Below are 24322 nucleotides of genomic sequence, written 5' to 3'. Positions count from 1 at the left end.
TTTAGCACCTGCAGAAGCAGGCTTGTGCCTCCAACCCCTGGAGAAAGATAAATTATTATTATTATTATTATTATTATTTTATAAAATGTCTTTGAGCACAAAGGGCCCTTTCACTTTTTGCATGTAAAACAATCAAATAAATCGTTATGGAAAGGTTTTTTAAACTGCCTACTATGTGCCAAGCAAGAAAGGGAGAATATTAGAGAGAGTTAGCCTTAGAGTCAGAGGGATCTGGGTTCAAATCCTGCTTCTGACTCCTGTCTCTGACTTGTACTCTTTCTGTGGCCCTGGAAAAAACACTCAACCTTTCAGTGCTTTAGGAACCATAAAGGTGAAGTTTGAAGATATTAAAACTTAAAACCAGGGGCAGCTAAATGGCACAGTGGATACCCCTGCCCTGAAGTCAGGAGGGCCTGAGTTCAAATGTGACCTCAGATGCTTAACATTTACTGGCTGTGTGATCCTGGACAAGTCATGTAACTCCAACTGCTTCAAAAAAAAAAAAAAGAAAGAAAGAAAAAAGATAGATAAGGAAGAGAAAAATAAGAAAAGAAAAAAGAAAACAACTTAACTGTGCACAGTCTTCCTGTATAAAAAAAAAAAAGCTGCAGAGGTTGCAGCTTGCATTGGTAGAAAGAGTTTTGTGACTTGGGTGTAATCGGTACAAGGAACTCCCAGGTCCAGCAAATATCCCTACAGCTGGATGCTGAGGATATGAATCAAAGAAAAAAAAACAAGATCTTGAAAGCACATTCTACTCGGAGGTATTTCATATTTCTAGCATCTTTCCATGGCCTAACTGGCACAGAAGTCAATCAAGTAACCTTCCTATCTCAGCCTGGTTCTCCAGTGAGATCAGCTGATATTTCCAGAGCATTTTGGAGTCTTTTGCTGAAAATCCCTGACAGATCTGTCATCTTGGGGAGATCCGGCCTCCTCTGCCCAACCTCTATTCCTGTGGAGGAAGGCATTTCACAGAGGAAGGATGTGGAACCCAGGGACAGAAAGTGACTTGGGCAGGTATAGACGCGGGAGTGTGGCTCTAGAGCTCCGATCAGGGATTGTGGAGTCTAACTACCTCTTTGAGAAGAGGAAACTCATGTCCATGAAGGTCACTGACTTCCTGGCAGTGCTATGGACGGTGACAGAGGATACACGTGGAGCCGCTGACCTCTAACTCCCAATCTAGTGTCCGTTTCCACAGTACCCACCCCCTGCCACTTGCCTTTCCTGAGCCCTGCCAGTCTGTCCTTGTACAGAATATGGTTTTAAGAAGCATTTTCTCATTTGGTGATCTGGTCCACGCTGATACAAAGGCAAGGCGAAAGGGGAGGAGAAGGAGGGAGCCAGCCCCTTGGCTCTGGGAGCTGAGTCGGATCAGCACCTGGGGAGGCCGGCCAGTCCTGCTGTCCCAGTGTCCACCTCTTCTCCTCCTCCCCAACAGAGGGCTCTTGGATGGGCTGGTTATCTAATAACATTAACAGTTATTTTACTAAAGGACAACTTAGCCTAGCCGTGGGCAGAACAGGCAGTACACAGGCACCCAACAAATGATGTTTCCCCCCTGAAGTGAATCGGTTCAAAACAAGAGATAAAAAACATCAAACTCAGAGTTGGTTCTTCAGCTATTGAGCATTTCCTTACCTTTTTTGTGCCTAAGAACATATTTTCCTGTTGGTTCGGCTCTTCCACACAGACAACATCTTTATCATTTGTGTTCTTAGTTGATTCTGAAATACAGGAAAATCTTCGGGCCTTCAGCCCCTGAATCTAGGGTGAAGGCTTTTTCTTTGTTTTGTTTTGTTTTTTTTGTACAATGTCCCTTCATCAAGAAATCTTTAGATGCAAAATTAACACCAGAACATGACACTTTTGGTGAAGTTCACAGCAGCTCTTTTCTAAATATGGCAGATTCACTATCAATGGTTTTGTGGGATTTAGAGACTGGAAAACAGGTGGCAAATGGCATCCTAATCAATGTTTTTTGTCATTTTCTTCTCATAGTATAGCAGAACTATGAAAAATGGGAATTTGTTCCCCTCAGCAGTGTCACAACTTGGACTCACTTGTAATGGACAATTGGTTTTTTGGTCCTTTATCATGTCACTTGGGATCATGACGACTCTTTCTCTCTGAATTTGGGAGTGGCTAAGAAAGAAATAATGTATTGAGTCAGATTTTGCAGACTGAATTTATTCTAAGAATAGGAGAACAATATGGTGCCAGGTGACCTGAGCCCTTTGGGCGTATGTGAGTATTATTCAATCTAGGCAGTATATCCAGAGAAAGAAAAGAACCATCTGTAACAAGCCAACTGAATCCAAGGTCAGTAAACTTATGCTTTTTAATATTCCAGTATATTCATGTTGTTTATTTGACTACCAGTGCTAGCTGTCAAGGGGAGTAAGCCCTCCCCCATTCCCGCTGTATTCCAGGATCTTCTCTTAAGGGGAACTAGGACTTGTAATCCATAGGTTTGACAAGGGTATAGACATGGTTTCTAAGTGTTTATGTGACAGCATACTTGCAGAAGGTCTCAATAACCTTTCGGGAGGGAGTGATGATTGTGTTTAACCTGCCGATATCCATCATCGTCCAAGTTGTCCCGTAAAGCCTTTCCAACCTGTCCTTTCGGTAAAAGTTCCGGGCAAAGGCCTCCCTTTGCCACACACAGTACCAGGTCATGGGCAGAAAACCCAAGAGTTCAGTTCGGGCTCACAGGCAGCTACACGGAACTTTGTATTTGGGGGAAATTGTTTTTCCCTTAAAATTTCAAAAAGGAATGAATTGATCTGAAAGTGACCACTTGGGATTAGAAGGAAAGATAGAAAGACAGAGACAGACAGAATCAGACAGAGACGGAGATAGAGAGACAGAGACAGACAGAGACACATATAGAGAATGAAGAGACAAAAAGAGGCAGACAGAGATGGATATAGAGAGACAGAGACGGACAGAGGCAGACAGAGATGGAGATAGAGAGACAGAGAAGGACAGAGGCAGACAGAGACACATATAGAGAATGAAGAGACAAAAAGAGGCAGACAGAGATGGATATAGAGAGACAGAGACGGACAGAGGCAGACAGAGACGGAGATAGAGAGACAGAGAAGGACAGAGGCAGACAGACAGAGATAGAGAGACAGAGACAGACAGAGGCAGACAGAGACGGAGATAGAGAGACAGAGACGGACAGAGGCAGACAGAGACGGAGATAGAGAGACAGAGAAGGACAGAGACAGGCAGAGACGGACAGAGGCAGACAGAGACGGAGATAGAGAGACAGAGACAGAGAGACAGAGGCAGACAGAGACGGAGATAAAGAGACAGAGATGGACAGAGGCAGACAGAGACACATACAGAGAATGAAGAGACAGAAAGAGGCAGACAGAGATGGAGATTGAGAGACAGAGAAGGACAGAGACAGACAAGACGGAGATAGAGAGACAGAGATGGACAGAGGCAGACAGAGACGGAGATAGAGAGACAGAGACAGACAGAGGCAGACAGAGACACATACAGAGAATGAAGAGACAGAAAGACGCAGACAGAGACGGAGATAGAGAGACAGAGATGGACAGAGGCAGACAGAGACAGAGATAGAGAGACAGAGACGGACAGAGGCAGACAGAGACAGAGACAGAGAGACAGAGATGGAAGCAGACAGAGATGGAGATAGAGAGACAGAGATGGACAAAGGCAGACAGAGATAGAGAGACAGAGATGGATCTCCTAGATACACCCCTAACCTGGGAGTCAGGAAGACTTGGGTTCAAATCCTTCCTTGGACATTTCCCAGCTTCATCGTCCCAGGCAAATCTCTTCATCTTCCTCGGTCTCTGTCAAATGCAGGAGAGGACTAGATGGCCTCCAGGATTTCCTCTGGGCTCAAGTCTGGGACTAGGAGCCCCCTTTAGTCACATCGAAGACCTTCAGGGATGAGGGAAATGAGGCAGGAGGTGACTGGAAGGCAACAGGAACAGCTCTGTTAGCACAGAGAGCCTCCGTGGGACAGAGATGGAGAACACAGGCCATTGGTAAGAACACTGCACTGGAGAGACAGGAGCCACATTCAAATCCATTTGACTCCTTCCTACAATGACCACAAGAGTTCACTCACTTAATCAAATATCACCTTATTTATAAGGTAATACGACATAATGACTTCTTCCATAAGCCCTGGACACCTAGACAAATAGTCCTTTGCATGCTTGCTTTAATAAATATTTTTGACTAACAAATCCTCTTTAGGCCCACTTCTGACAGGTATTTTCTAAGTTCCTTTCAAAGTGAAGAACTATCATTGCAATGATCGGCTGTTTTCCTTGTGTTCATTTCTTCTGAGATTTGCCCTTGCGGTTGGGCCACGGGCCCATCGAGTACTGAAATCCCCTCGCTGCCGTCCCCACTTCTGGGTGATCTAATTCTGGGTGCGGTGACTTTCATGGGGTAAAGAATATAACAGGAAATCGGAGGGGGCGGATTTAACGTGAATTCCCGCTGATGAGGAAAGAATCTGTCACTGCCCTTCCCTCCCCCAATTGCCCCTTCCTTTGGACTCCATTCTGCTCCCTCCACACTGGCTCAGTGGCTGCTGAGTGGGTCCTCTGAGTGAATATGCAGAAAATATGGGATTTAAAATGAGCCAAAATGCAATACCAGGCTTTGGACACCAGATGGCAGATTGAATGTGTAATATCGGAGTAATTCTCTGACTGCTCGCTAGCTTGCTCTCTCTCTTTATCTCTCTCTCTCTCTCTTTATCTCTCTCTCTCTCTCTCTATCTCTCTCTCTCTTTCTGTCTGTCTGCCTCTCTCCATTTGTCTCTCTTTTTCTCTGCATCTCTCACTTCCTCTTGTCTTCTTTGTCTTTCTGTCTGTGTGTGTATGTGTGTGTCTCTCTGTGATCTATCTCTGTGTCTCTGTGTCTCTCTCTCTTTATCTTAATGTCTCTCTCTCTCTGTTTGCATATGCGTGCATGTATGTGAGTGAGTGTGTGTGTGTGTGTGTGTGTGTGTGCGCGCGTGTATGTGTGTGTCTGTCTGCTGTTTCTCTGTCTGCCTGTTTCCGTCTCTGTCTCTTTCTCTGTCTTGGTCTACATGTCCCATTACTAAAGATCTGCTTAAGAAGAAAATTGCTGCTAAATTCCCTTCAGGACTAAGGCCACTCTATGTGGCTCTTGCAACTAAAACCCTAGGAAAAAAACAAATTAAAAAGACCCCAATTTAATACCAAACTGGAAATTCTGAAAATAAACGGGGAGATTAATAAAATTGAAAATAAGAAAATTATTGAATTAATAACTAAAAGTAAGAGTTGGTTTTATGGAACAAACAAGAAAATACAAAAACTTTTAGTTAATTTGATTAGAAAAAAGCACAAAGAGCAAATGAAAATGTTAGTCTCAAAAGTGAAAAGGAAGAATTTTCCACCAATGAAGAGGAAATTAGAGCAATGATTAGGAGTTATTTTGCCAACTATATGTCAATAGATTTGATAATCTAGGTGAAAGGGAGGAATACTTACCAAAATCTAGGTCGCCCAGATGAATAGAAGAGGAAATAAATTATGTAAATAGTCCCATTTTAGGAAAAAAATAGAACACGCTAGTAATCAACTCTCTGAGAAAAAAATCTCCAGGGTTAGATGGATTTAGATGTGAATTCCACCAAAAACTAAAGAAAAATTAATTCCAATACAATGCAAACTATATGAAAAAATAGAGACAGAAGACAAATTCCTTTTATGACACAGATATGGTGCTGAAACTAGGGGTAGATGAAAACAGAGAAAGAAAATTATGGACCAATTTCCCTAAAGAATATTGATGCAAAAATTTTGAATAAAATATTAGCAAAGAGATTACAGAAAGATATCCCCAGGAGAATATGCCATGACCAAGAAGGATTTATACCAGGAATGCAGAGCTGGTTCAATAGGAGGAAAAGTATTAGCAGAATTGACTCTATCGATAACCAAAGTAACAAAAACCATATGATCATCTCAACAGATGCAGAAAAAGCATTTGATAAGATCCAACACCCATTCCTATTAAAACACTAGAGAGTATAGGAATAAATGGACTTTTCCTTAAATAGTCAGTGGCACCTATTAAAGCCATCAGCAAGCATCATATGTAATGGGAACAAACTAAAACCATTCCCAATAAGATCAGGAGTGAAACAAGGTTGCCCACTATCACCATTACTATTCAATATTGCATTAGAAATGTTAGCTTTGGCAATAAGAGAAGAAAAAGAGATGAAAGGAATTAGAGTAATAAATGAGGAAACCAACGTATCACTCTTTGCAGATGATAAGATGGTATACTTAGAGAATCAACTAAAAAACTATTAGAAACAATTCACAACTTTAGCAAAGTTGCAGGATACAAAATAAATCCACATAAACCACCAGCACTTTTTGTATATTACCAGCAGCAAGAGATACAAAAGGAAATCCCACTCAGAATAGCTGTTGATAGTATGAAATTTAGGGGCATCTATCTGTCAAGGGAAAGTCAGGAACTATGTGAACACAACTCCAAAACACTTTCCACACAAATAAAGTCAAATCTAATCAGGCGGAAAAATATCGATTGCTCATGGGTAGGCTGAGTGAATATACTAAACAGGACAATACTGCCTAAATTAATTACTTATTTAGTGCCATACCAATCAAACTCCCAAGAAATTATTTTGCAGACCTAGAAAAATAATAACAAAGTTCATCTGAAAGAACAAAAGATCAAGAATTTCAAGGGAATTAATGAAAAAAAATGCCAGTGAAGGTGGCTCCGACCTAAAAGTTTAGGTCTTTTTACCAGACCTAAAACTATATTACAAAGCAATGGTCATCAAAACCATTTGGTCCTGGCTCAGAAATCGAGTACTCAGTCAGTGGAATAGGTTAGGATCAGAGGACAAAATAGTCAATAGCTATAGCAACCTAGTGTTTGACAAACCCAAGGATCCCAGCATTTGGGATAAGAACTCACTATATGACAAAACTGCTGGGAAAATTGCAAACTAGTATGGCAGAAACTAGCCAGGGACCCACACCTAACACCACATAGGTAAGATTAAGTCAAAAGAGTGATATTATAAGCAAATTAGAAGAACACCGCATAATTTGCCTCTCAGATCTGTGAAGAAGGAAGGAATCGGTGTCCCAAGAAGAACTGAAACTGGTAAGTGAACACCTAGTAGATAGTTTTGATGATATCAAGTTAAAAATTTTTGTACAAACAAAACTAATGCAGACACGATTAGAAGGGAAACAATACTTAGGGAAAACATTTTTACCTTTAAGGATTCTGATAAAGGCCTCATTCCTAAAACATAGAGAATTGATTCAAATTTATCAGAATACAAGCCATTCTCCAACTGACAAAGGGTCAAAGGATATGAACACACAATTTTCATAGGAAGAAATAAAAAACATTTCTAATCATATGAAAAGATGCTCTAAATCACTATTGATCAGAGAAATGAAAATTAAGACACGCTGAGACACAACTACACACCTGTGAGGTTGGCTAAGATGACAGGAAATAGGATAATGACGAATGTTGGAGGGGATGTGGGAAAACTGGGACACTGATATATTGTTGGTGGAATTGTGAATGGATCCACCCATTCTGCAGAGTGATCTGGAACGATGCCCAAAGGGCTGTCAAACTCTGCATACCCTTTGACTCAGCAGCGTTTCTACTGGGCTTATATCTGAAAGATATCTTAAAATAGGGACCCACATGTGCCAAAATGTTTGTGGCAGCCCTTTTTGTAGTAGCAAGGAATTGGAAACATAGTCCATGCCCATCAGTTGGACAATGGCTGAATAAATTATGGTATATGAATGTTATAGAATATTATTGTTCTATAAGATATGACCAGAAGGATAATTTTAGAGAGGCCTGGAAAGACTTTCATGAACTGACAAGAAGTGAAATGAGCAGAACCAGGAGATCATTGGTCACAACAACATCGATATTATGCGACAATCAATTCTGGTGAATGTGGCTCTTTCCAACAAAGAGATGACTGATGCCAGTTTCAATAATCTTGTGATGAAGAGAGCTATCTGCACCCAGAGAGAGGACTGTGGGAACTGAATGTGGATCAAAACATAACACTCTCACTCTTTTTGTTGTTGTTCACTTGCATTTTGTTTTGTACTCATTTACTTTCCTTTTTGATTGAATTTTTCTTGTGCAACAAGAGAATTATATAAATATGTTTACACATATTGGATTTAATATATATTTTAACATCAGTAACCTATACTGGATTGTTTGCCATCTAGGGGAGGAGGTAGGGGAAGGAGGGGAAAATCTGAAACACAAGAATGTGAAAGAGTCAATGCTGAAAAATTATACATGCACAGGACTTGAAAATAAAAAGTCTAAAAAAATGATCAGTAGCATTTATCTAAAACCATCAACAAGCATCATAGCTAAAGGGGACAAACTAGAACCATTTCCCATTGCGATCAGGGGTGAAACAAGATTGCCCATTATCACCATTACTATTCAATATTGTATTAGAAATGTTAGCTTTGGTGATAAGAGAAGAAAAAGAAATGAAAGGAATTAGAGTAGGTAATGAGAAAATCAAATTATCACTCTCTGAAGATGATATGATGGTAATTTAGAAAATCCTAAAAAGACAAGTAAAAAACTACCAGAAACAATTCTTCACAGCTTTAGCAAAGTTGCAGAGGACAAAATAAATCCATATAAATCTTCAGCATTTTTATATGTTACCGATAAATGCCAGTAGCAAGAGATACAAAGAGAAATTCTAATTAAAATAACTCTCGATAGTATCAAATATTGGGGAATCTATCTGCCAAGGGAAAGACAGGAAATATATGAACACAACTCCAAAACAGTTTCCACGCAAATAAAATCAGATCTAATCAGTTGGAAAAATATCGAGTGTTCATGATTAGGCAGAGCAAATATAATAAAAATGACAATACTGGCTAAATTAATCCACTTATTTAGTGCCATGCCACAAACAAACTCCTAAGTCATTACCTCACAGAGCTAAAAAACAATAATAACAAAATTCATATAGAAGAACAAAAGGTCAAGAATTTCAAGGGAATTCATGAAACAAAATGCAAATGAAGTGCCTCAGTAGACAATAAACCATTCTGTATTGATTTATTGGATTATTTTACATGCAAAAAGTGAAAGGGCCCTTTGTGCTCAAAGAGATTTTGTAAAATAATAATAATAATTCTCTCCAGGGGTAGAAAGTACAAACCTGCTTCCACAGGTGGTAAAGAGCCCCAGGGAGACAGGAGGAGAGAAAAGGCTGTTTGCATGTGGTAGTCCCATATGAGGGAAAGTTGGGCTACTGGCACACCCTGGGTATAGCTGTGAATTCTGAAGAACCAGAAAGACTTACCCTCAGAGACAAGTGATACAAAGGTTGTTTTTCAATTTGACACCTTCCTCTCCTCTCCTAGGTGAATCAATTTTGTCTATCTAGAAACTTTTCAATTTCATGTAATCAAAGCTATGCATTTTATGTTTTATAATTTCTTCTCTCCCTTGTTAGGTTCAGAATAAATCTTATCCATAGGTCTGAGAGGTACATGATCTGTTTTTCTTCCAACTTTTTAATAGTATGATCTTAAATATGAAGGTCAGATATCTATTTAGAATATATAAAGCAATGTGGTATAAGATATTGATCTGTCTAATTTCTCCCAGAATGCTCCCCACTTTTCTGAGCAGTTTTTATTGAAAACAGAGTTCTTTCGTGAATTTTTATTTTTTCTTGTTTATTGAACACTAGCTTATTGAGTACCACGGTTTCTGATTCTCCCTTGCCAATCTGTTCCATATATCTACCTCCTTCATCTAGTCTGTTCTACCTCTCTATTTAAAAAAAAAAATCTAAAGCTTTTTATTTTCTTTTTTTTTAATTTTAATTTTATTTTATTTAATAATAACTTTGTATTGACAGAATCCATGCCAAGGTAATTTTTTACAACATTATCCCTTGCACTCGCCTATGTTTCGTTTTTTCCCCTCCCTCCCTCCACCCCCCGCCAAGATGGCAAACAGTCCTATATATGTTAAATATATTGCAGTATATCCTAGATACAATACATATTTGCAGAACCGAACAGTTCTCCTGTTGCACAGGGAGAATTGGATTCAGAAGGTAAAAACTAAAGCTTTTTATTTTCAAAATACATATGTGGATAATTTTCGACATTTGCAAGGTTATGGAACCCCGGCAAGAGGGAGTACAGAGGACACTTTGGTGCACACTAAGGTTTCTGCCACATTGCAGAAGTGCCCTTGTGGAACAAGGAGCAGTGATGCATGTCAGGGGAACGGGTTGAGCCTCAGGGGCACAGTGTAGTTGCTCATAAGCAAGGATGCCTTGACAGGGCCTCTCGCCTGTGAGTGAGATGCTCGATGGCTGGATCTGCTATCCTCCCAATGGCAGATACCGTGCATACGCAAAGCCCAGGAGCTGGTCTCCGAATGGTGCTGGGGATTGTGTACTGTTCCCACACTGATCGGAAAATTTGCCGATTGCAAAAAATGTGTATCAACAAGGCTATAGGGCAGGATAAGCTGGAGCTCTGTCCACACTCTGTGAGTGTCCCGCCTCTTTCCTCTCACCTCTGAGATCAAAGGGCTCATATACTTTGAGCTTTTAAGACACTCACAACAGGCATTCACCCCTCCTCCCCCCAAACCCCGGGTTCTAATTTTTCTCCTCATCATCATTTTCCTTGATATTTATTAACTTCTGGTTTTCTACATTAATTTGGTCATTATTTTCTTGAGTTTTATAAAGGACTCCTTAGATAATTTTATTGGTGTAGTATTAAAATTTCAATTAACTTTGACAGTTCAGCTAGGTCCTCATTAGTGCAAATGACAAATCTCACCGAGTAGTCACATGTATTTGAATTCGGGCTATCCAAGTATATAAATTACATAAAATGTAGTCACTGGTTCTATTCCCATGGAAACATGCAGTGCTAATTCAAATAATGTGACGACTTCATGGACTAATTCATTGCAGTAATTGGGATTGATTCTACTTGTCACTTTTGTGATATTGTCATGGCCTAGCCATAAACATTAACCATTCCTCCCATTATTTAAACTTATTTTTATTTATGTAAAGAATATCTTGTAATTGTACTCATGCAAAACTCTTGTGTGCTTTGGTAAAGGGGTTGCCAGACACCTGAGTTATTTTGTAGTCATTTGGAATGAGATTTCCCTTTCTGTTCCAGTCTCTTGGATTTCACAGTAATTATATAGAAATGTAGTAGATGAATGTTTATTCTGTTGCCTGCAACTTTGTGGAAACTGTTGTCTTGTTGAGTGTCTTGGCTAGGATTTTCCAAATTATCGTGTCATTAACAAATAGGAATAATTTCCCTTCTTCTTCACCTATCTTTTCAGCCTTTGATTTCTTGCTTTTATATTACTGGCATTATTAGCTCATCCAGAACCATATCAAACCGTTCTGGGGAACATGGGAATCAGTGTTTCAATCCCCGAAGAGCCTGATATCTGGGCAGTGACGCCATGACACACAGGTGAATGTATAGGGAGAGATGCTAATATACTCCCATTGCATGTGGCGCTTGCCATTGGCCATGGACAGATGAGTTTTATGCGATCCAAAGCGACCCTCTGTGCCCACACTTTACATGACTTTGAACAGAAATGAGTGTTCTGTTTGGAGTTTTTTCAGCTTTAAAACATATTTCACACTGATAGTCAAAACTGTGAAAGAGATGTACGTCTTCTCATCTGCAGCCAAACATTTCCACAGAACGTGAGCCTTCTTACCTTCATAAAACAGTAACATCTTGTGGATTTTCCTATCAGCTGAAAGAGTTAATGTTCTTCAAAATGAAAGGGATTCAGTAAATGAGTGCTCCAACTTTTAAAGCCCAGACCTTCCACTCATGGTTTCGTCATGAAGGTTCTATACGGTACAGTGCTAAATTACGTCCATTACGTGTCAATGAGCATCTTTTCATAAAGATGCACCGAGAACGTATCACTACAGCAGAACAATTAGGAGCGATTCCAAAACCCCCAACGCACTTTTCCGCTGTCTTCAAAGTCTTCTAATAACAGAGTGCTTACTTAGAGGGCCCTCCCCAGTTACACAACCCTGTGGCTCAGCAAGGTTCTGCAGTCCTGAGTTCAAGAAGTGAACCCATGAAAGGTTCATAGAAGCAGTGTATACCACAGGAGGAACTTGCCTCTAGGCTTCCCAGCTTGAGGGACAGCTCTTCACCTAGGACACCTTGATTTGCTGCTGCCCAATATGTGGTCACGTCACCTAATCAGTCACAAGCCAAATATTGGTACTTGGGTCACTTTCCCACCTCTACTGTCATTGCCATACTCTCACCATCATCAGCACTGTGACATATCTACCCCAACTGATACTGATATACAGTATATATTGTATACAGCATATATTTATGCTTATAAATTACAAACATGCTAAATTTCTTTAAAAGTATCATAAATGTGTTTTATTTCAAACAGTTACATGTAAACACTGCTTGTCCTTTAGAGATTTACACTATAAATCATTCATATACAGCAACATCCTTCCCTCCATGATTCATTAGCCAGACTTCTGGTAACTTTAACCAACATGTAACTGAAACACCAGAAGAAAGTTTAAAAAATATCATCTGAGCATTAAGGAAAATAACTGCCACAAAACACAGGCACTTTATTCTGCAGAAGGGACGATAGCTAAATTTAGATGTAATCCAGAATTAGAAAAGTGTGTTATATCAAGTTCCAGATTTAATAGACTTGGCTATTGGGTTTTCCTTGGTTCGACCTAAACTCGTGTTAGCGACGCACACTTCTGGCACTGGGCTGAGGTGGAGGCAGAGTATGAGGTGATACCGAGGTGAGGTGAGTTCCCAGGCCAGGGTGTGTGGTGTGAGGCAGGGAGAGAGTTGCAGAAGACGGAGAACTGCTGGCCCACGGCCTTGTACAGTAATGGCAGCCACCCCAACAGACAGGTGCAGGGGATGTACAGTGTGCCCGTCATGGCCGCTGCAGGGGGAATTCACTGCAGCAGTGAAGGTTGGAAGCGGGAGCATAAAGAGTGGGAGAAAGAGTGTGGGAAACAGATGCATATATGATATACATGTATGTATGTATGTATTTTACTAATAGCAATTTGGAATCCCTAGGAAATAATGATGTCAAGAAAAAGAAAAATTGACTCGGAGTGTAGGATATTCAAAGAACAGTAGACTTATGATTACTTTTTCATGCAGTACAAGGAAAGAGCTGTATATCTGATATGCCAGACACTATATTCTGTGTTCAAAGAATATAATTTGTGTCGACACTATGAAACTCAACATAAAGATAAATATGATTGTTTGGTTGGAGAAGTGAGAAAAGATAAAATATTAAAACTGAAAAATACATTGACAACTCAGCAAAATACTTTTGTGAAGTAGAAGCAGCTATATATTTCATCACTGAGAGCAAGTTTTCTAGTTGCCAAGCTAATAGCACGCACCGGCAGACCATTCGTGGAGGGAGAATTTGTTAAAGAATGCCTTCTTTCTGTTGCCAAAGAGATGTGTCCAGAGAAGGCCGATTTATTTAGTACAGTGAGTCTTTCAGGACCTACAATTACACGGGGGATTGAAGAAATGTGAGACAATCTGCATCAGCATTTGCAAAACTCCATAAAAAAATTTCATATTTTTCCTCGGCACTCGACGAAAGCAATGATATTTGTGATTCTGCACAACTTCTAATTTTTATTTGTGAGATGAATGATTATTTTGAAGTCATAGAAGAGCTTGCTGCACTGCAAAACATCAAAGGAACAACTACAGGAGAGGATATCTATGAAAAGGTTTGCCAAACTATGAATGGTTTCGAGCTGGACTGGGCTACACTAGCCAGCGGGACAACTGATGGTGCTCCTAGCATGGTGGGGTCTAAGAAAGGAGTAATTGCTCACATTAAGCAAGAGATGGACAAACATAACCATTCTCATCCGATAGCCACACTGCCTCATCCACCAATAACCGCTGTGTAGTAAGTCACTGAAGTGGGACTCTGGTATGAAAATTGTGGTATCTTGTGTTAACTTCATTAGAGCTAATGACTAAATCACAGACAACTTCAGGAATTTCTGTCTGAGCTAAATGTTGAGTAGGAAGATGTTCTATATCACACAGAAGTCCATTGGCTGAGTCAACTAAATCAACTAAAAAACTATTAGAAACAATTCACAACTTTAGCAAAGTTGCAGGATACAAAACAAATCCACATAAACCATCAGCATTTTTTGTATATTACCAGCAGCAAGAGACACAAAAGGAAATTCCACTCAGAATAACTGTTGATAGTATGGAATTTAGGGGCATCTATCTGTCAAGGGAAAGCCAGGAACTATGTGAACACAACTCCAAAACACTTTCCACACAAATAAAGTCAGATCTAATCAGGCGGAAAAATATCGATTGCTCATGGGTAGGCTGAGTGAATATACTAAACAGGACAATACTGCCTAAATTAATTACTTATTTAGTGCCATACCAATCAAACTCCCAAGAAATTATTTTGCAGACCTAGAAAAATAATAACAAAGTTCACCTGAAAGAACAAAAGGTCAAGAATTTCAAGGGAGTTAATGAAAAAAAAAATGCCAGTGAAGGTGGCCTAGGTGTACCAGATCTAAAACTCTATTACAAAGCAGTGGTCAACAAAACCATTTGGTCCTGGCTCAGAAACAGAGTAGTCGATCAGTGGAATGGGTTAGGATCACAGGACAAAATAGTCAATAAACAACAGCAATCTAGTATTGCAATCCCAAAACCCAGCTTTTGGGATAAGAACTCACTATATGACAAAAACTACTGGGAAAATTGAAATCAAGTATGGCAGAAACTAGCCAGGGACACACACCTAATGCCACACGCCAAGATAAGGTCAAAATGGGTTCATGATTTAGATATAAAGGCTGATAGTATAAGCAAATTAGGAGAACATGGGATAGTTTACCTCTCAGATCTGTGGAGAAGGAAGGAATGTGTCCCAAGAACAACTAAAACTCATAATTGAACACCAAAGAAATAATTTTGATGATAGTAAATTAAAATTTTTTGTACAAACAAAACAAATGCAGACAAGATCAGAAGGGAAACAATACACGGGGAAAACATTTTTACATTTAAGGTTCTGATAAAGGCCCCATTTCTAAAACAGAGAACTGATTCAAATTTATCAGAATCCAAACCATGCTCCAACTGATAAACGGTCAAAGGATATGACCACACAATTTTCATATGAAGAAATTAAAAACATTTCTAATCATATGAAAAGATGCTCCCAATCACTATCGATCAGAGAAATGCACATTAAGACACCTCTGAGACACTACTACACAACTCTGAGATTGCCCAAGATGACAGGAAATCGGATAATGCTGAATGTTGGAGGGGATGTGGGAAAACTGGGACACTGGTACATCGTTAGTGGAACTGTGAACGGATCCAACCAAAAGAGAGAGCAATTTGGAACTAAGCCCAAAAAGCTTGTCAAACTCTGCCTACCCTTTGACTCGGCAGGGTTTCTACTGGGCTTCTATCCCAAAGACATCTTCAAAGTAGACCACATATGTAAAAATGTTTGTGGCAGCCCTTTTTGTAAGCCCTTTTGGCAAGGAACTGGAAACTGAGTGCATGCCCATCAGTTGGAGAATGGCTGAATAAGTTAGAATAGATGAAGGCAATGGAATATGATTGTTCTATAAGAAATGATCAGGAGGATAATTTTATAGAGGCCTGGAGAGACTTACATGAACTGACAAGAGGTGAAATGAGCAGAATCAGGAGATCATTGTACACGGCAACATCAATATTATGCGACGATCGATTCTGGTGAACATGACTCTTTCCAACAAAGAGATGACTGATGCCAGTTCCAGTGATCATGTGATGAAGAGAACCATCTGTACCCAGAGAGAAAACAGTGGGAACTGAATGTGGATCACAGGATAACATTCTCATTCTTCTTGATGTGGTTCACTTGCATTTTCTTTTCTCATTCGTTTCCTTTCCTTTTTGATCTAATTTTTCTTGTGCAACAAGAAAATTGTATAAATATGTTTACACATATTGGATTGAACCTATATTTTAACATGTATAACCTATATTGGGATTGCTTGTCATCTAGGGGAGGAGGTGGGGGCAGGACAGAAAAATCTGGAACACGAGGCTGTACAAGGGTCAACGTTGAAAAATTATCCATGCACATGACTTGAAAATAAAAAGTTTTTTTTAAAAATTATCAGTAGCATTTACCTAAAACAATCAACAAGCATCATAGCTAATGGGGACAAACTAGAACCATTTCCCATTGAGATCAGGGGTGAAACAAGATTGCCCATTATTACCTTTCCTAATCAATATTGTATTAGAAATGTTAGCTTTTCTTTCTCTAGCTATTTCACTTAATATATAGTATCATTTTAAAACTGTGGCTAGCTTTCTTCCAGAAATGCCAACTGATTTTTATAGACAAGCTATGTTTTTCTTTGAAGTATTTCTTCTAAGACTTCCGGCCAAGATGGTAAAGAGGAGGCACACAGCTGTGTAACCTCCACATTTTTCTCTCAGTATCCATTTCATTTCATGCCTCTGAATTAATGCTCGACTGAAAAAAAACATACAATTAGTTACCAAGAGAAACCAACCTTGAGACTCGTCAGGAAAGGTCTGTTTTTGCGTGAGGGCGGGGACGGTTATTAGATCGGAAGCAGGCTGCGGGCAGCAGCGACAGCGAGAGCACGGAAGGCAGCTCAGAGCTGAGCAGAGCGGAGAGGGGGTGGGGTGCGATAGCAGCAGTCTCTGCGGGGAGAGCTTTGCTATAGGATTAGATACTTTGCTCCGGCAGCAAGTCAGCAGCCCAGCAGAGAAGCTAAAAACACTGGGGGTGAAGAATACAACCCCAAACAGCTGGAGTCTCTCGAGACCTGGCCACCCCTCCCCCACATTGTCTCAGCACGCTGTTGGATCTCAGAGTGCAGGCGCAGTACAGTAGGGCTAGTGCCTCGCTGCTGCCCTGCAGTCTGTAGAGGAAGCTCGGTAACACACCCAGCCCCTCCCCCAAAGAAAGCAGCCTTCATTTAAGGGTTTTTTCTTCTGTCTCTTTGATAGTTTGTCTTTGATTATTAGACAAAATGAGCAAGAAACTGAAAAAGACTTTAACCCTTGACAGTTTCTATACAGATAAAGAGCAGACTCCAAATCCTGAGGAGACCAAAAACAAACGGTCCCCAGGTGAATCCCCAAAGGAGGAGATCATCTGTTCCTCAGCACAGATGAATCTCATAGAAGAAATTAAAAAGACTCACAAGGGAGCTAGAAGAAAAATGGGAAAAGGAGAGGGAGGCTTGGCAAAAGGAGAGGGAGGCTTGGCAAAAGACTCTGGAGAAGTCATCCCACTCAGTTAAAGAGAGAGTGGATAAAGAAATCAAATCCTTGAAAAATAGGATTGGTGAACTGGAAACAGAAAATAGCTCTCGAAAAAACAAAACTGGGGAAATGGAAAAAAATTCCATAGAACAAAAGAACTCAATGGGACAATTAGAAAAGGATTTTTAAAAAGTGAGTGAAGAAAATACTTCACTGAAAATCAAAGTTGAACAAATGGAATTGAATGACTCGAGGAGACAAGAAGAATCAGTCAAGCAAATCCAAAAAATCAAACAATGGAAAAGAATGTGAAATACCTTCTGGGGAAGACAACAGACCTGGAAAACAGATCCAGGAGAGACAACCTGAGAATCATCGGACTCCCAGAAAAGCATGATGAAAAAAAGAGCCTGGACACTATTTTCCAGGAAATTATCAAAGAGAACTGCCCAGAAGTCATAGAAACAGAGGGTAAAATAGACATTGAAAGAATTCATTGATCCCCTACTGAAAGGGATCCTAAAATCAAAACACCAAGAAATATAGTGGCCAAATGCCAGAACCCTCAGACGAAGGAAAAAATACTGCAAGCAGCTAGAAAAACCCAATTCAAGTATCGAGGAGCCACAATAAAGATCACTCAGGATCTGGCAGCATCCACATTAAAGGATCGAAGGGCCTGGAATATGATATTCCGAAAGGCTACGGAACTTGGTATGCAACCAAAAATAACTTACCCAGCGAGAATGAGCATCTTTTTCCAGGGAAGAAGATGGACATTCAACGAAGTAAGCGAATTTCACCTATTTTTGATGAAAAAGCCAGAACTTAACAAAAAGTTTGATCTACAAGTACAGAACTCAAGAGAAATCTAAAAAGGTAAAGATTAATTTTGAGAACTATATTTCGGTTTTAAAGATGTATAAAGAATACAGATATACCTTGTTCTAGAAACTAGATGTGGAAAGGACATTGTACCAGAAAAAGGGTAAAGTGGGGGTACTACATTTCATGAAGAGGCAAAGAAAACCTATTATATCTGAGAGAAAGAGTAGAGAGGGATGAATATAGTGAGTATTTTATTGCTTTCAGAATTGGCTTTAAGAGAAAAATTTTCAATTCTATTCAATTCTATTCAATCTATGATGAAACTTCTCCCCCCTCATTGAAAAGTGAGAAGGGAAAAGTGAAAAGGGAAGGAATAAGCTAAGTGGAGGGGAATACGGTAACTGGGAGGGAAAGGGGTAAGATAGGAGGAAGAACTCTAAGGGGGGGAGGGATACTAAAAAAAAGCAAGTGGTGCTCATAAGCTTAATACTGGGAAGGGAGGTAAGGGGGTAAGAAGGGAGAAAAGCATAAACTGGGGTTAATAAGATGGCAAGTAATACAGAATTGGTCATTTTAACCATAAATGTAAACGGGGTAAAATCCTCCATAAAGAGAAAGCGGTTAGCAGAATGGATTAAAAGCCAGAATCCTACAATATGTTGTTTACAGGAAACACACCTGAAGCGGGAGATACATGCAGGTTAAAGGTAAAAGGTTGGAGCAAAATCTACTATGCTTCAGGTGAAGTCAAAAAAGCAGGGGTAGCCATCCTGATCTCAGATCAAGCTAAAGCAAAAATTGATCTAATTAAAAGAGATAAGGAAGGGCACTATATCTTGCTAAAGGGTAGCATGGATAATGAAACACTATATTAAACATATATGCACCAAGTGGTGTAGCATCTAAATTCTGAAAAGAGAAATTAAGAGAGCTGCAAGAAGAAATAGACAGCAAAACTATAATAGTGGGAGATCTCAACCTTGCACTCTCAGAATTAGATAAATCAAACCACAAAATAAATAAGAAAGAAGTCAAAGAGATAAATAGAATACTAGAAAAATTAGATATGATAGATCTCTGGAGAAAATGTAATGGGGACAGAAGGGAGTACACCTTCTTTTCAGCAGTTCATGGAACTTATACAAAAATTGACCATATATTAGGACATAAAAACCTCAAACTCAAATGCAGTAAGGCAGAAATCGTGAATGCATCCTTTTCAGACCACGATGCATTGAAAATTACATTCAATAAAAAGCCACGGGAAAGTAGACCAAAAACTAATTGGAAACTAAACAATCTCATACTAAAGAATGATTGGGTGAAACAGCAAATTATAGACATAATTAATAACTTCATCCAAAAAAACGATAATAATGAGACATCATACCAAAATGTATGGGATGCAGCCAAAGCGGTAATAAGGGGAAATCTCATATCTCTAGAGGCCTATTTGTATAAAATAGAGAAAGAAAAGGTCAATGAATTGGGCTTGCAACTAAAAATGCTAGAAAAGGAACAAATTAAAAACCCCCAGTCAAACACTAAACTTGAAATTCTAAAAATCAAAGGAGAGATCAATAAAATTGAAAGTAAAAAAACTATTGAATTGATTAATAAAACTAAGAGTTGGTTCTATGAAAAAACCAACAAAATAGACAAACCCTTAGTAAATCTGATTTAAAAAAGGAAAGAGGAAAATCAAATTGTTAGTCTTAAAAATGAAAAGGGAGAACTCGCCATTAACGAAGAGGAAATTAGAGCAATAATTAGGAGTTACTTTGCCCAACTTTACGCCAATAAATTCGACAACTTAAATGAAATAGAAGAATACCTCCAAAAATATAGCTTGCCCAAACTAACAGAGGAAGAAGTAAATATCCTAAACAGTCCCATCTCAGAAAAAGAAATAGAACAAACTATCAATCAACTCCCTAAGGAAAAAATCCCCAGGACCAGATGGATTTACATCTGAATTCTATCAAACATTTAAAGATCAATTAATTCCAATGCTAAATAAACTATTTGAAAAAGTAGGGATTGAAGGAGTCCTACCAAACTCCTTTTATGACACAGACATGGTACTGATACCTAAATCAGGTAGGCTGAAAACAGAGAAAGAAAATTATAGACCAATCTCCCTAATGAATATTGATGCTAAAATCTTAATTAAATATTAGCAAAAAGATTACAGAAAATCATCCCCAGGATAATACACGATGACCAAGTAGGATTTATACCAGGAATGCAGGGCTGGTTCAATATTAGGAAAACTATTAACATAATTGACTATATCAATAACCAACCAAACAAAAACCATATGATCATCTCAATAGATGCAGAAAAAGCATTTGATAAAATCCAACAGCCATTCCTAATAAAAACACTTGAGAGCATAGGAATAAAAGGACTTTTCCTTAAAATAGTCAGGAGCATATATTTAAAACCTTCAGTAAGCATCATATGCAATGGGGAAAAACTGGAACCTTTCCCAGTAAGATCTGGAGTGAAGCAAGGTTGCCCACTATCACCATTATTATTCAATATTGTACTAGAAACACTAGCCTCTGCAATAAGAGTCAAGAAAGAGATTAAAGGAATTAGAGTAGGCAATGAGGAAACGAAACTATCACTCTTTGCAGATGATATGATGGTATACCTAGAGAACCCCAGAGATTCTACTAAAAAGCTATTGGAAATAATTCATAATTTTAGCAAAGTAGCAGGATACAAAATAAATTCCCATAAATCCTCAGCATTTTTATACAACACCAACAAAATCCAAGAGCAAGAGATACAAAGAGAAATTCCATTCAAAATAACTGTTGATAGCATAAAATATTTGGGAATCTACCTACCAAAGGAAAGTCAGGAATTATTTGAGCAAAATTACAAAAAAGTTTCCACACAAATAAAGTCAGACTTAAATAACTGGAAAAATATTAAGTGCTCTTGGATAGGCCGAGTGAATATAATAAAGATGACAATACTCCCTAAACTAATCTATTTATTTAGTGCTATACCAATCAGACTTCCAAGAAAATATTTTAATGATCTAGAAAAAATAACAACAAAATTCATATGGAACAATAAAAAGTCAAGAATCTCAAGGGAATTAATGAAAAAAAAAATCAAATGAAGGTGGTCTAGCTGTACCTGATCTAAAATTATATTATAAAGCAGCAGTCACCAAAACCATTTGGTATTGGCTAAGAAATAGATTAGTTGATCAGTGGAAAAGGTTGGGTTCACAAGACAGAATAGTCAACTATAGCAATCTAGTGTTTGACAAAACCAAAGATTCTAACTTTTGGGATAAGATTTCATTATTTGATAAAAACTGCAGGGATAACTGGAAATTAGTATGGCAGAAATTAGGCAAGGACCCACACTTAACACCATATACCAAGATAAGATCAAAATGGGTCCATGACCTAGGCATAAAGAACGAGATTATAAATAAATTAGAGGAACATAGGATAGTTTATCTCTCAGACTTGTGGAGGAGAAAGAAATTTGTGACCAAAGATGAACTAGAGACCATTACTTATCACAAAATAGAAAATTTTGATTATATCAAATTAAAAAGCCTTTGTACAAACAGAACGAATTACACTTGTACAAACAAGATTAGTAGGGAAGCAACAAACTGGGAAAACATCTTTACAGTTAAAGGTTCTGATAAAGGCCTCATTTCCAAAATATATAGAGAACTGACTCAAATTTATAAGAAGTCAAGCCATTCTCCAATTGATAAATGGTCAAAGGATATGAACAATTTTCAGATGATGAAATTGAAACTATTACCACTCACATGAAAGAGTGTTCCAAATCACTATTGATCAGAGAAATGCAAATTAAGACAACTCTGAGATATCACTACACACCTGTCAGATTGGCTAACATGATAGGAAGAAATGGTGGTGAATGTTGGAGGGGATGCGGGAAAACGGGGACACTGATGCATTGTTAACCATTCTGGAGAGCAATCTGGAATTATGCCCAAAAAGTTATCAAAATGTGCATACCCTTTGATCCAGCAGTGTTTCTATTGGGCTTATACCCCAAAGAGATACTAAAAAAGGGAAAGGGACCTGTATGAGCCAAAATGTTTGTAGCAGCCCTGTTTGTAGTGGCTAGAAACTGGAAAACGAATGGATGCCCATCAACTGGAGAATGGCTGGGTAAATTGTGGTATATGAATGTTATGGAATATTATTGCTCTGTAAGGAATGACCAGCAGGATGAATACAGAGAGGCTTGGAGAGACCTACATGGACTGATGCTCAGTGAGATGAGCAGACCCAGGAGATCATTATACACTTCAACAACGATATTGTATGAGGATGTATTCTGATGGAAGTTGATTTCTATGACAAAGAGACCTAACTGAGTTTCAATGGATAAATGATGGACAGAAACAGCTACACCCAAAGAAGGAACACTGGGAAACGAATGTGAACTATTTGCATTTTTGATTTTCTTCCCGAGTTATTTTTACCTTCTGAATCCAATTCTCCCTGTGCAACAGGAGAACTGTTCGGTTCTGCAAATATGTATTGTATCTAGGATATACTGCAACATATTTAACATATATAGGACTGCTTGCCATCTTGGGCGGGGGGTGGAGGGAGGGAGGGGAAAAATCAAAACATAAGTGAGTGCAAGGGATAATGTTGTGAAAAAAATTATCCTGGCATGGATTATGTCAATACAAAGTTATTATTAAATAAAATAAAATTTAAAAAAGAAAAAGAAAAGAAAAGAAAGCCTACTTAAAAAGAAAAAAAAAGAAGTATTTCTTCTAGTTAAGGTGTCATTATCTTTTAATTATATCTTTGGCTTCTTCTTATTCTTTTACTATAGTATGAATATTCTATTTTTGTCTGTTCATTCTTCCAGAATTAAATTCTGATTTGAGATTTTGAAGAAAAAAATGTTAGTTTTAACAATAAGAGAAGAAAAAGGGACTAAAGGAATTAGAGTAGGTAATGAGGAAACCAAATTATCATTCTTTGCAGAGGATATGATGGTAACTATAGAGAATCCTAAAAAATCAACTAAACAACTACTAAAAATAATTCTTCACAACTTCAGCAAAGTTGAAGTATAATTTTGGGATTTTGCTTCATCCCCCCAAAATTGACAAAGATGGCAATGGATGAGAATAGTTAATGTTATAGGGAAGGTGGGGGAAATAGGCATACTGATACAGCATTGGTGAGATTATGAATGTGTCCAACTATTCTGAAAACTGATTTGGAATTATACAAAGGAGGCAATTCGCATTTGTATCCTTTACACAGAAATCCACTACTAGTTATATTCTCCAATGAGCTCAGTGATAAAAAGAAAGGTTTTATATACACTAAGATAATTTTAATATCGAATTTTTTAAAGTAGAAAAAACCTGGAGATAAAGTTGATCCCCATGGTTTGGGAGAAAGGTGAAGAAATTGTGATACATAAATATATTGATATGTCACCATATTATAAAAAAGATGAAAAATGAAAACAGATGCATGGAAAGATCTTTATGAACTAATATAGAATGAATTAATCACAACCAGGAAAATAATAAACATAATTGCTACAGTGTAAACAGAAATTTGGAAACAAAATGAAACTGAACACAATAATTATCATAATCAATCCTGGCCCTGAAAAAACACATTAGATTTTAAAAAACCCAAAAAACAAAAAACAAAAAAAAACATTGAAATATGAATCTGTATAGAGAAAAACACAGGTAAAGAAACATATTAGGATTTCAAAATCTATCGTTCAGTAGCAATATATATAGACTGTAGATACTTTGATACTAATATAACAGTCTCCACATACAAATCCTAAGATTTTATTAAAATACCAATTTGTCAGTAGATTTAAATTGAATTTAAAATAACCTACCTTGGTTGTTTTAGACAGCTAAACAGAATCTCTAAGTTACACATTATTTTATTAAAAAAAAAAGTATTTAATCCTCAGAATTCCTCTTAGTATAAGAAAATATATGTCAC

The sequence above is a fragment of the Antechinus flavipes genome, chromosome X (assembly GCF_016432865.1).
Source record: "Antechinus flavipes isolate AdamAnt ecotype Samford, QLD, Australia chromosome X, AdamAnt_v2, whole genome shotgun sequence".
In the NCBI taxonomy this organism is placed as follows: domain Eukaryota; kingdom Metazoa; phylum Chordata; class Mammalia; order Dasyuromorphia; family Dasyuridae; genus Antechinus; species Antechinus flavipes.
The sequence above is the reverse complement of the archived record's forward strand: the minus strand, read 5'-3'. Positions refer to the sequence as shown.